The following is a 12,354-nucleotide window of genomic DNA, read 5'->3' as shown; positions in this document are numbered from 1 at the left end:
ACCCCGGCCGGCACCAGCCGACCAGGACCAGCCAAGCCAGACCAGCCTGCAGACTCCCAGCTTTGGAGCCATGGATGAAGCAGACGGTCGTGCTGCAGCTGAAGGAGGTGGACGGAAGAGTCCCCGACATGACCCCGGAGATCTTTGGAAAGAAGATGATCCTGGAACAGGGGTTCAGCAAAGCGGAGACGCTTTCTGTGCAGGCCTTCACAAGAGGTATATTCTTTATAACTTTTGTGTCGTTCCAGGTCTGCAGAAGATACTGAGAGATGGTGAAGACCAGTGGCCCTGAATCCCCTTTCCGGAAGTTCACTGCGAACTGCCCCATAACACGGGATGAAAAGCGGGGGACAGTGGCCATGAGGAACCCCCATACCAGTGGAAAGGACATAGCCACCTACCTCCAGAGGTTCTGCACCGTGGTGAAGGACCCGATCCAAATCTTCGATGCCAACGGCTTCTGGATAGGTAAGTGGTCTGTGCTCTGCAAACTGAGGAAAGACCCTTCGGGGGACATCCAGCACCTGCAGCCTTTCTTCTCCCTGGGATCCTCCGCAGGAATCCTCTTCTACCCCGGCATACCCTACAACTGTAACAAGTGTGGGCAGCCGGGACACATAGGGGAGGATTGTACAGAACTTGCTTGCAAGTTCTGTAGGGTGACAGGCCACGAGACCAAGGACTGTCCGAGGTCCAAAGCCTGCAACCTTTGCGGATTGGCAGAGCATGTCTTCAGACACTGCCCCCAGAGGACCCGAACCTACGCTGGAGCCGTAAGCCAGGGTAAGCCATCCGGGAGAAAGCTGCCAGAAAAACCAAAAGAACCTCGAAAGGCCAAAGGTAAGTCCACTCCCGCCCCACCTGCCCCTGCCCCATCCCCTACCTCCAGCACACCCCCACCCACCCCCTCTGTGCCGGAGGAGCCCCTCCCCACCCCTTCCCCCCCCAACCTGTCCTCCCTGGAGGACTTCCCCACCCCCCTCCACCCCCCTCCACCCCCACCAGTGGCCCAAGAGGAAGCCGGAAACGTAAGCCAGAGAGCCCAACAGCGGAGGAACCTGCCACCTCCACCAAACGGCCCAACGGGGTCCAACGCGACAGCGAGGGACCCGAGCAAGTAGTGGAGGATCTAGAGTCTGCAGGCGAGGAGGGGGAAGGGGAGGAGATTGTGGTCAACCCCGAGCATGACCTCCCCCCCCGACGTCCACATCAGCCAGCAGATGATGGAGTCTGTCCTTGAGGAGCTGGGCCTGGCCCAGAACACAGGACAGGCAGAAGACGCAATGGAAGAGCCACCCCCCCCTCCGGGGAGGTAAGTTCGGACCCTTGTTAACTAGACCCTCATACCCTTTTTCATTATGGCTGAGATCTCAATCTTTTCCATTAATGTGAGGAGTATCAAGGATACATCTAGAAGACAAGCGGTCCTGACCTTTCTTTCAAGTCAGCAGAGTGATGTCTACATGCTTCAGGAGTGCGCCCTTCCCCCTTGAGGAGGTACACCCATCTGTCCTCCCAGTGGACCCTTGGTCCCTCCTACTGGTCCGGGGGTGGCGATTGCAAGTCTACAGGCGTAGCCATTCTGGTCGGGGGGTGGGCGTTTCACGGTTGACTCTATCCATGAGCTAGTCTGTGGCCGTCTTTTGGTCATAGACGGCTCGTGGGTAGAAGAGCCAGTTAGGCTCATCAACGTGTACGCCCCCCCAGACAAGAATGCGCGGCTGGAACTTTTCCAGACCCTGCGGACCCAACTCGTCACCACCAGAACAGTAGTGATCGGCGGTGATTTTAACTGTCCGATCGAGGAGGATGTGCGCAGCTCCAGCATATACGCAAAACTTGATGCTACTTCTAGGCTGCTCAAGGAGATGATCTCGGAGGCCTCCTTGCAGGACGCCGTGGGATCCATAGGGAAAGGGACCGTGAACTATTCGTGGTGCCGACCCGATGGATCTGTGCGTTCCAGGATTGACTTCGTGCTCACTTCAAGAACAGTCAAGCATCGTGAGTTCTCCATGGTCCCCTGCTTTTTCTCTGACCACAGGGCTATTCACTTTCGGGGTGACCTGGGCGAGGGCTTTGCCCGCGGACCGGGTTCCTGGAAGCTGAATAGCACCCTGCTGGAAAACGAGGAATTGATGGGGGAACTCCGAGAGGCCTATGCCACCTGGACGGAGGAAAAGAGATTCTTCGGAAGGGTAAGTGACTGGTGGGAGTTTGTGAAGGTTAAGCTGCGTAGAATCTTTCAGGCAAGGGGACGCCAGCGTGTGTGTGCCAGGAGGAAGGAACTCAGGAGACTGCAGCGTCAGTTGCAGTCCCTGCAGGACCTTCAGCACTGTGGCTGGGTCGTTAGGCAGGACCTGGAGGACACCAAGAGGAGCCTGAAAGGACATTTCGAGGAAGAATCCAGGCACATTGTCTTCCGTGCCAAGGTGGAGAATCTTGAGAAAGGTGAGAAGTGTTATTCTTTCTTTTTCAGGAAACTTCACTCAGGACACACACCCTTGTCAGAGTTGCGCGACGAGACCGGAACACTCCAGAAGGGGAAGAAGGCTGTGATGCAAGTGGTCAGCAACTACTACACCAACCTCTACTCCCCGAAAGAAACGGACACACAGGCGGCCGACAGGTTCCTGTCAGGTATCTCTAACCAAATTGATCCTGCAGGTTCATCAACCGTCAACGCCCCCTTGGTGCTGGAGGAGCTGCACTCTGCCGCTAAATCCTTTAGGCGAGGCAAGACCCCGGGCTGCGATAGTCTCCCAGTTGAGCTCTATGTAGCACTGTGGGATCTCGTGGGCCCAGACCTGCTCAAGCTGTACGAGGAGATGGTGGTGGAGGGCAGAATGCCTCCGTCGCTGAGGGAGGGGATGATCACGATTTTGTATAAGCGGAAGGGGGAGAGATCGGATCTTAAAAATTGGCGTCCGATCTCTCTTCTGAACGTGGACTACAAAATCCTCGCCAAGGTCCTGGCCAACAGGCTGAAGTCTGTCATCGGACAGATCATCCACCCGGATCAGACTTGCGGCATTCCTGGTCGCAGGATTGCGGACAGCCTTGCGCTTGTCCGGGACACGGTCCAGTACATTCATGGCCGCCGTGTGCACGCGGCCCTGGTCAGTCTTGACCAGGAGAAGGCCTTCGACCGTGTCTCCCATGAGTTTATGTGCAGAGCTCTGCGCAGGTTTGGTCTTGGGGAAATGTTTTGTTCGTATGTGAATGTGATGTACACTGACATTTCTAGTTTGGTGCTGGTTAATGGCTGGAAAACTGACCCCTTTCCAATCTTGTCTGGGGTCAGACAAGGCTGCCCTCTCTCACCTCTGCTTTTTGTTTGTTGTATAGAGCTCTTCGCCCGAAGCATCAGACGGAACCCAGAGATCAGAGGGATCACCGCACCAGGACCGGACAGACGGGAGGTCAAGTGCTCACTCTACATGGACGACGTGACGGTGTTCTGTGCTGATCGGCGCTCCATCGACACACTCGCCCAGACCTGTGAGGACTTCGGCCAAGCTTCAGGGGCAAAGGTCAACTGCGGGAAGTCAGAAGTCATGCTCTTCGGAAAGTGGTTCCTGCCTTCTTCTGCACCAATTCCTTTCAGCGTCAAGACGGACTTCATCAAAATCCTTGGGGTCTGGTTTGGAGCTGAGGGCGCAGCCCTGAAGTCCTGGGAGGAAAGACTGTCAAAGATGAGACAGAAGTTTGGACTTTGGAGCCTCAGAGAACTCACCATCGAAGGCAAAACACTGGTACTCCGCAGCGAGATCCTCCCTGTGTTGCAGTACCTCGCCCAGGCCTGGCCCCCTCGGGTCAACACCTGTAAGGCCATCACCAGGGCGGTGTTTCACTTCATCTGGAGCTCCAAAATGGACAGAGTGAAGCGGGCGGTTATGTTCAAGGAACCCCTCAAGGGCGGTAAGGGCGTGCCCGACATCGCTACACTATTGAGGGTGTGCTTTGCTTGTAACTGCATCCGCAGGACATTGGTGGACAGAACTGTGGACTCTGGTGGTAACTCTATGTCCCGTTTTTTCCTCCTGCCTCTATGGAGGACCCTAGGCTGGGACAAATGGGACAGCTCCATCCCCTACAACTGGGACACCCCTTGGTACTACTTGGACACCTTCAAGTTTATTAAGGAGCTGGGGCTACATGGAGTGAAGCCCGACTTGTGGAAGCCAAAAACTATCCACAAGTTGATCGGAGCATCGGACATTGATGAGACTGTTCCAGGCCTCCCTTCAGCCACTTGTAAAGTGGTCTGGAGGAATGTTTCTTCAAAGAGACTCACCAACAGGCACAAAGATCTGGCATGGATGGCAATCCAAGGGGGATTGCCACTCAGGACATTCATGCATGCCAGAAACCTGTGCAGATACAGGCACTGCCCCTTTTGCATCATCCAGGAGGAAACTGCTCTGCATGTTTTCTGGGAGTGTCCCTTTGCACAGGACCTGTTGAGGGCCTTGGAACCTGAACTCAAAGACTTTGTACCACAGAGTGCTATCACACACTTTGGTGTGTTGAACGGACTCTTCTGTGGAACTCATTCACAGGAGGACATTGACGGTGCCTGGCGGGTGCTGTGCTGCTTTAAGGACGCTTTATGGTGCGCCAGAAAGCGCCTCATCCACCAGCGGGAGAGGATGTCCATCGAGGACTGCCGCAGACTGGTTCACAGTCTGCTCAGAGACTATCACTTGATGGACTTCAAGGAGGAAGAGGAGGTCTGAAGATTTCCCCATCCCACCCGTGTATCCTTTGGCAGTTCAAATAAAGCTTCGGGCCTGTGAACTCTTTACTCCCTCCCCTACCCCACCTTCTCCACCCCCCCCCCCCCCCCCATCACACCCGTTGCCCATTTGAATGTTATTTGACTGTATAACTGGACTTTTTGTGAAATGTTTTTTTAAGTACTGCTTTCAGGGTAATGCGGCGTCATGCATGATGTGATGTTTCGGGGTATTACTACTCTGCACAACACATTAGGCATCATACCGCAGGATGAATGTAATTTATTTGTATGCTTGGCAATGTATTGTTATGTAGTGTATTTATGCGCTGCGTCGCAGTACAGAATGTACCCTGTTTAAGTATTTGTTTTTTTGTATATTTTCTTGCAAAATAAAGTATACATTTTCAATCAAAAAATTTGTGCTGGTCCCTGCCTCATGGGACATTCTGCGGGACATGAGAAGGGGGCGTGGGATAATTTACAAAATGGGTGGACTGTTTTTTTTCCAAAAGCATAGTTGCCAACAGTCCCGATTTTCCCGGGACAATCCCGATTTTGGGACCCTCGTCCCGATTAGAGAGTGTCCCGAATCGGGATTTTCCATAAGGAAAATCGGGAATGTTTTTTTTTTTTTTTTTTTGGAGCAGCGGGCTCCAGCAAAATGGCGGCCGGCGCCTCCGCTCTCTCTTCCTCTAGTGTTCAGTGGAGAGGGGAAGGGGGCTCGATCCGTGCAGCCAATGAAGCGCCTTCTTTTGCTGCATGGCCCCTCCCCTCTCCACTGAAGCGAGCAGAAGACACGGCGTCGTCGCCGTGTCTTGCTGAAAGCTCCCAGCCCCGTACCGCGCAAGCGCTGCGCCTGCACAGTACAGGGGGTCCTCCATTGCCGAGTGGAACTTTCTCAGCAGAACACCGGCCGCTCCTGCACTGAGGGGGGGCCGGGCTGCATTGAGGGGGGGCTGCACTGAGGGGGTCTGCACTAATAGAGGGGGGCTGCACTAATAGAGGGGGGGCTGCACTGAGGGGGGCTGCACTGAGGAGGGGCTGCAGTAATAGAGGGGGGGCTGCACTGAGGGGGGGTCTGCACTGATGGAGGGGATCTGCACTGAGGGGGTCTATACAGACTCTGTTGGGGGCACCTGATGCAAGGACAGACTCTGCCGGGGGCACCTGATGCAAGGACAGACTCTGCTGGGGGCACCTGATGCAAGGACAGACTCTGCTGGTGGCAGGCGACGTGGCAGGTGACACGCTCAGGGATCCCACTGATTCGGCATTATGGTGAGTTGAATGATTTAATTTTTATATTACAATGTAATAATAGAAATAATGCGCTTCAATCATCCTGACACCATAACAACCATGGTGCCGGGATGATTGAAGCGTTAACACCAGGCGTTTGGAGTATCTTTATTTGCTGATTGTTAAACTTTCTAGAATACACATATTTCTATTGTGTAGGATCTGGGGCTGCTGTCCCGTCATTTCCCTCTCCCCCTTTCCTTCTCCCCCTTTCCTTCTCCCCCTTTCCTTCTCCCCCTTTCCCTCTCCCCCTTTCCCTCTCCCCCTTTCCCTCTCCCCCTTTCCCTCTCCCCCTTTCCCTCTCCCCCTTTCCCTCTCCATCCCTCATTCATCTCAGACTCTAACCACACCCTCTTGAGCCACACCCATTTAAGCCACGTCCACTTTCCCGTAAGCCATGCCCACTTTTCACATAAACCACGCCCACTTTTCACGTAAGCCGCGCCCATTTTCCGCTGTGGCGCTCTTAGCGCGCCGCACGCATCGATTTTCCTAAGCCACGCCTACAAACGAATGCCCCGCCCCCTAATTGTTGTATGGCTCCGCCTACAGCCAAAAAAGTGTCCCACATATTTTTTTTTCAATGTTGGCAACTATGCAAAAGTGGGATACTGAACAACTGCGCATCAGTCACACTGTATTCTTTTAGCAGATGGATATCATTGTGATTTCATTGGTAGAATGAAGTGTAAAGGGGAAGTATCCTTCTGTCAGGGCTATGCAGGCCATTCATTTGGGACTTTCATTGTTTTACATCGATTTTCAACCAAAACCATTGCCTGGTTTCAAGTGGGCGAAGAATAAAAATTGGGAAGGAGACTGACCAACAAAGCCTCTCTCAGCAGCATTGAGGCAGTTGAAAGCTGATTGCCTCAAACTGGGCATACACTTGTAAGATTGCCAATGAAAATTTGTATGAAAATTCTCAGAACATTTGAATGTTTTCAAAAATAGTTTAGGATTTTGTTTGCTTTTAAAGCAAAACTATACTCACCTTCTATTGAGCGATGCGGTGTCTCGGAGCTTCCCACCTGCCGCTGTCATCTTCGGCTGGATCAGCTTCCTGGTGCAGTCTACTTTCTCCACTGCAGGTGGCGCTCACCTGCACCAACTTTGCAGCTAGAGGGGAAATCAAGAGGAACATAGCTCCTCTATGGTTTCTTGGATCACTGGGGAAGATATCCGGTTGGATGCTAGCCCCCCCCTGTGACTCTGGCAGCCATCTTGGGTCAGGCAGAGCCTATTTAAGGCCCTGGCTCCTAGGTTTGGCACCCTTTATGTGCATGGTTAGAGTAAGGAAATGTACCCCATTTGTTAGGGACAGTACTAGTGTAGTGGGATGCCCCTTTGTCCAGATTCTGGTGCAGGTCCCTTTAACTCAACTCCCTACAATCCTCTGAGCTCCTGGACACGCTCGGGGATATAAAAGTCAGCTCCACCCAGCTTCCTGCGCTCAGAGAGATCCTGCCTGATGGGACAGCAGTGACTGGGCAAGTGAGCTGTTCCCAGGTGCTGGGTCCTCCCCTGTCAAGTCTGGTGTGTGGGCCACCAGCAGTGAGCACAAGAGCATGCAGCATCTTTCCAAGCCCCAGTCACTGGAGAGGACTCTGTTACAGTCCATTGGTGGAAGCTATTCATGAAGTGAGTTGGCCCTATCTCCAGCCACCAGAACCCCCTGACCGAAGTAAGTAGAAAGCAGTGCCAGTGTGAAGTTTGTGTCAGCAGGAGGTCCACTCAGCTCACAGCCTGTGGACGAACGATTACTATTTTGGACAAGTGAGATTCTTAAGCTTTCATTTCTATATGTAGATTGGACTCAGAACACGCTGCTGCCACCTTGTGGACATTAGTTGAAAGGCAGTATAATTGTTATATCCTCTTTCTTTACGGTTCATATTAATGTTCTGTACTGTATATCCAGTTTCGCACGATTTCCGGTACAATTTATGTTGACGTTCACTGTTAAGTAAAGTAGAGATTGCACATCACCACTGGTCTGATTATTTAGCTGTGACCGCTACACTACACTAGCAGTAGGGAAAGGTTCCTGATGAGGAGGGAAAGCATAGGTTCACAGCTCCTATGGACATACTCCCATTTGGGCATGAGATGGCCAATCCGCTTTCTGCCCTTTTAACAGACGCTGTCAGTCTGGCTGAAACCTGCTCTTTTCACATTGCTGGAAACCGTGAGTGCACACATTTGGGCAGTCTCCCTACTGAACTGCATTATTTCAATACAAGTTTTCTTTGCACCTGACTGTGAATTATTGCCGCCACACCACGCTGCACTCCACCTCCAAATGTATACTTAAAGCTGGCCATAGATGGATTGAAATTCAATCAGTTTAGTAGGGACTGGCTGAATTTGGATCCATCTATGTACTTTCCTTCTTGGGAGAAGTACAGTGCCTAGCAAAAGTATTCACCCCCTTGGCGTTTTGCCTATTTTATTACATTACAGCCTTTAGTTCAATGAAAAAAACAAACTTGACAGTATGGGACTTTGTGGGTGCTTGGCATGATAAAATTAGTGTATAACAACAACGTATGAAAAAATATAAATTGTTTTATTGCAACAACATGAAAATAACTAAGACAATGGTCACACAAAAAGAGACAGACGTCACTTATTCTATATAGTGTATCCACATATCTGTTCAGTTTTTCACACATGAATTCAACATGTTTCACCATGTGGCTTCCTCAGGAACATGAGCGGACATTTTTCTCTAATAAATAGATACAATTCGATATATTAATTATACAAGTCTCAAATTCAAAAAGATACACAAAATTATTTTAATGAAATACATATATATATATACATAGGTGCATCCAAGAAGTGCGACAAAAAACTCTCAACCGGTAGGCTCTGACTCCAATGCTTAGGAGATTCAGAAATCAATCTGTACTGAGTAGTATCAAGGCGAGCCACTGGGAACCTCATAGGAAAGAAACACTGACCTATGCCTGATCACCCATTGAGAGTAGTATTATTGGTAGACTTGAATACCGCTGTAAACTATTGTTACCTATAAATGATATAGAAGACATAATGATCTATAGTATGTCAATGACAGTACATGTCATTGAATAGACTTAATAGCTAAGTCTAAATGTATAAACATCTTATTAGCAAGTATAGAATGTAATATATAGGGTAGGCTTACATAGAAAGTTACTGTTAAACAAACAAACTGGGAGCCTAGGTCTCCAACCAAAAGACAGCTGCAACTGTATGACTACATCCAGGGTTAGGATCCACACCATTGTCCTGCAAAAATATGAAGAAGATTCCACATATAGTTTGCAAAAGCGGAGGGGGGACTTGTTTGTGCTGGCCCAGCCCAGATACAAGAAAAATTGCTTGCCTGTTCAAATGCGTATGTTGAGAAGTCTTTAATGCTCTAATCTGCAAATGGACACAAATAGTAGAGGAAAAATGTTACCCCCCCCCAAAGAAAGAAGAATTAAGGCATAGCGCCTCTCTAGGTTAAGCCTAAGCATGACATCAGTATCCTTCCTGGATGGATAAGGTTGTACCTGTGCGCAGCTGTGTGGACATCATGGCTACAAAGAACTCCCGCAGCTTCTCCGATGCCACATGGAGCTATTCGTACTCCTCCCAAATGCGTCGGGTGGATGCAACGTGTGACACCGCCCTGTCCGATCCCCAAGGCATGAGAGAGCAGGGCCGGATCTCAGGCGGTGGCACCACCCAAAACCCAGACCCACAGAGGCCGTTCCCATCTCCATGGGAACTCAACATGGCCCATGTTTGAAAATGGGGACCATGCTGCCGTGGGCCCCTGGGCGTCCGTGTGGGGGTACAGTGGCAAAAGGTGGGTATATGTCCCAGGCATGGTGTCCAAATGGGCGCCCTGTAAACATGAACTGAAAATTAGAAAAAAATATGAAAAAAAATATTTATCAAATTAAGAATTAAAATATGTAATCAAAAAGTGGAAATGAAAATTAAATAAAGATGAATAAATATGAAAAACTGGACAAAAAGAAATGTGTGTATAAGTAGCACTCTGATAAGGTGCTGCGAGAATCCTGTCCTCGCAGCACCTTATCAGAGGTATATCAGAGGTATACCTTATAGTATTACAATTACTATACTTTATATATAAATATTTGTCATTGCAACCAATAGCTACTACTGATCTCGTAATCCTACAAACAAATTTCAAAAATAGAGAAAAAGGGGCTTCATAGAAAAATGAGCCCCAATAATGGCTGGTTATCGGCACCAAGATAGCAATGCAGCATCAAGGGAAAAGGGAATATAGCTTGGCGGCAGGAACCCAGAGAGTAAGGTCCAATCCCATGGTTGGGTATATGGTCAGAAAAGGGGGGTCCATATCAATGTACCTGATAGTACTATAGAAAGGTCTTGTAACTAATACCTTCATTCAAGCCTGGAGTTCTAGTTGCCTGTAGAAGGTAAATCCATTTTGGTTCAAGCTGTAGTAGTTGTTTGTCAATATCCCTGCCCCTGTCATTTGGGGGGGATGTGTTCTAGGGAAAAGAAGCCAATCATTGTTAGGTTATGATTATGATATAAGCCCGTATGTCTGCTAATGGGAGTTTCCATTCTTTGTTTCAAGATAGCTGAAATGTGATCTCTGATCCTACAGAAAAAGGGACGTTTTGTCTTGCCGACATAAAAGGCTCCCTAACAGCAATTTCATTGTGTATACTGCCCCTACAGATTGACAAGTAACTCTGTGTCTGGGCGTCCAAGAGGTGCCGTTGGGGAGACCTATACTGTCACCTTTCAAAAGGAAGCAACAATAATTGCAATTGCCGCATGGATAGGTACCTGGTTTGTACCTTTTGACTTGGCTTGTTCCCAGCATAATGACTTGCTACCATAGTGTCTTTAATGGATTTGGATCTTTTAAAAGTAATTTCTGAAAAAGGCTTTATATACTTGTTGATTTTATCATCGGCAGTGAGAAGATACCAGAATTTCTTATAGATCTTCCATACCTTATCACATTGTCTATTGTATCTGGTCACTATACTAGTTGACACTGTTGTTGTTTCTTTGGTTGGTTTATAAATCAATGCATTTCTGTCTTGCAATTTTACCTTGTTGTAGGCTCTCCTTGTTGTAGGCTCTCTCCTCCTAAGTCTTATGCCGCGTACACACGGGCAGACTTTTCGACCGGATTGGTCCAACGGAGTGAATCCGGCGGACAATTCGACCGTGTGTGGGCTCCATCGGACCCGCAGCGGACTTTTTCGGTGGAAAATCTGCCGGAATTTAGATTTGGAACATGTTTCAAATCTTTCCGACGGACTCGAGTCCGGTCGAAAAGTCCGCTTGTCTGTATGCTAGTCCGACAGACGCAAACCGATGCTAGGGCAGCTATTGGCTACTGGCTATCAACTTCCTCATTTTAGTCCGGTTGTACGTCATCACGTTCGAATCCATCGGACTTTAGTGTGATCGCGTGTAGGCAAGTCCTTTCGTTAGAAAGTCCGTCGGAAGTCTGTCAAAAGTCCGTCGAAAGTCTGTCGGACCAGTCCGATCGAAAAGTCCGCCCGTGTGTATGCGGCATTACTATAGCCTCTCACAGTTAAACATTCAAATAACAGGGCCGCCTCTCTTTTAAAATCTTCCTCTAAGGTACAATTGCGCAATTGCGCTTTAGTCCAAAGTATTGACTATATGGAATACTCCTAATTAACCGCTTTGGATGCAAACTGGTAGCATGTAATAGTGTATTGCCAGAAGTTGGCTTTCTATACAGTGTTGAACATAAATTTCTTGTTTCATTAATGAAAATTTCGACATCCAGGAAGGTGATTTTTTTTTCCTGGCTAAATTTGTATGTAAATTTTAAGTTATAATTATTGACCTGCAATTTCTCGAGAAATGTATTCAGTTCATCTTTTGATCCTGCCCCCACCATGAGGACATCGTCTATATAATGATGCCAGGTGAGAACATTGCAGAGTCCTATGGCACTCTCTTCTTGAGAAAATAAATAATGCTCCCACCCCCCAGGTACAGGTTGGCAAAGGAGGGGGCACAGCATGCCCCCATGGCCAAACCCTGCACCTGGAGGTAGTGGGAGCGCTTAAACACAAAAACATTGTTGGTAAGGATAAAACTTAGTATTTCTGTTATGAAATCATTATATTTGCAAGAATCTGTGTCTCTTTCATCCAAGAAATTACATACTACTTGTATTCCCTGCATATAAGGTATAGAATTATATAGTGCCTCTATATCTATTGCAACAAGCCATGCTCCTTCCGGTGCTTGTATTCCGTCTATTATTTTAAGCAATTCAA

The sequence above is a fragment of the Aquarana catesbeiana genome, linkage group LG12, assembly GCF_042186555.1.
Source record: "Aquarana catesbeiana isolate 2022-GZ linkage group LG12, ASM4218655v1, whole genome shotgun sequence".
NCBI lineage: Eukaryota > Metazoa > Chordata > Amphibia > Anura > Ranidae > Aquarana > Aquarana catesbeiana.
This window is presented reverse-complemented; position numbering follows the sequence as displayed.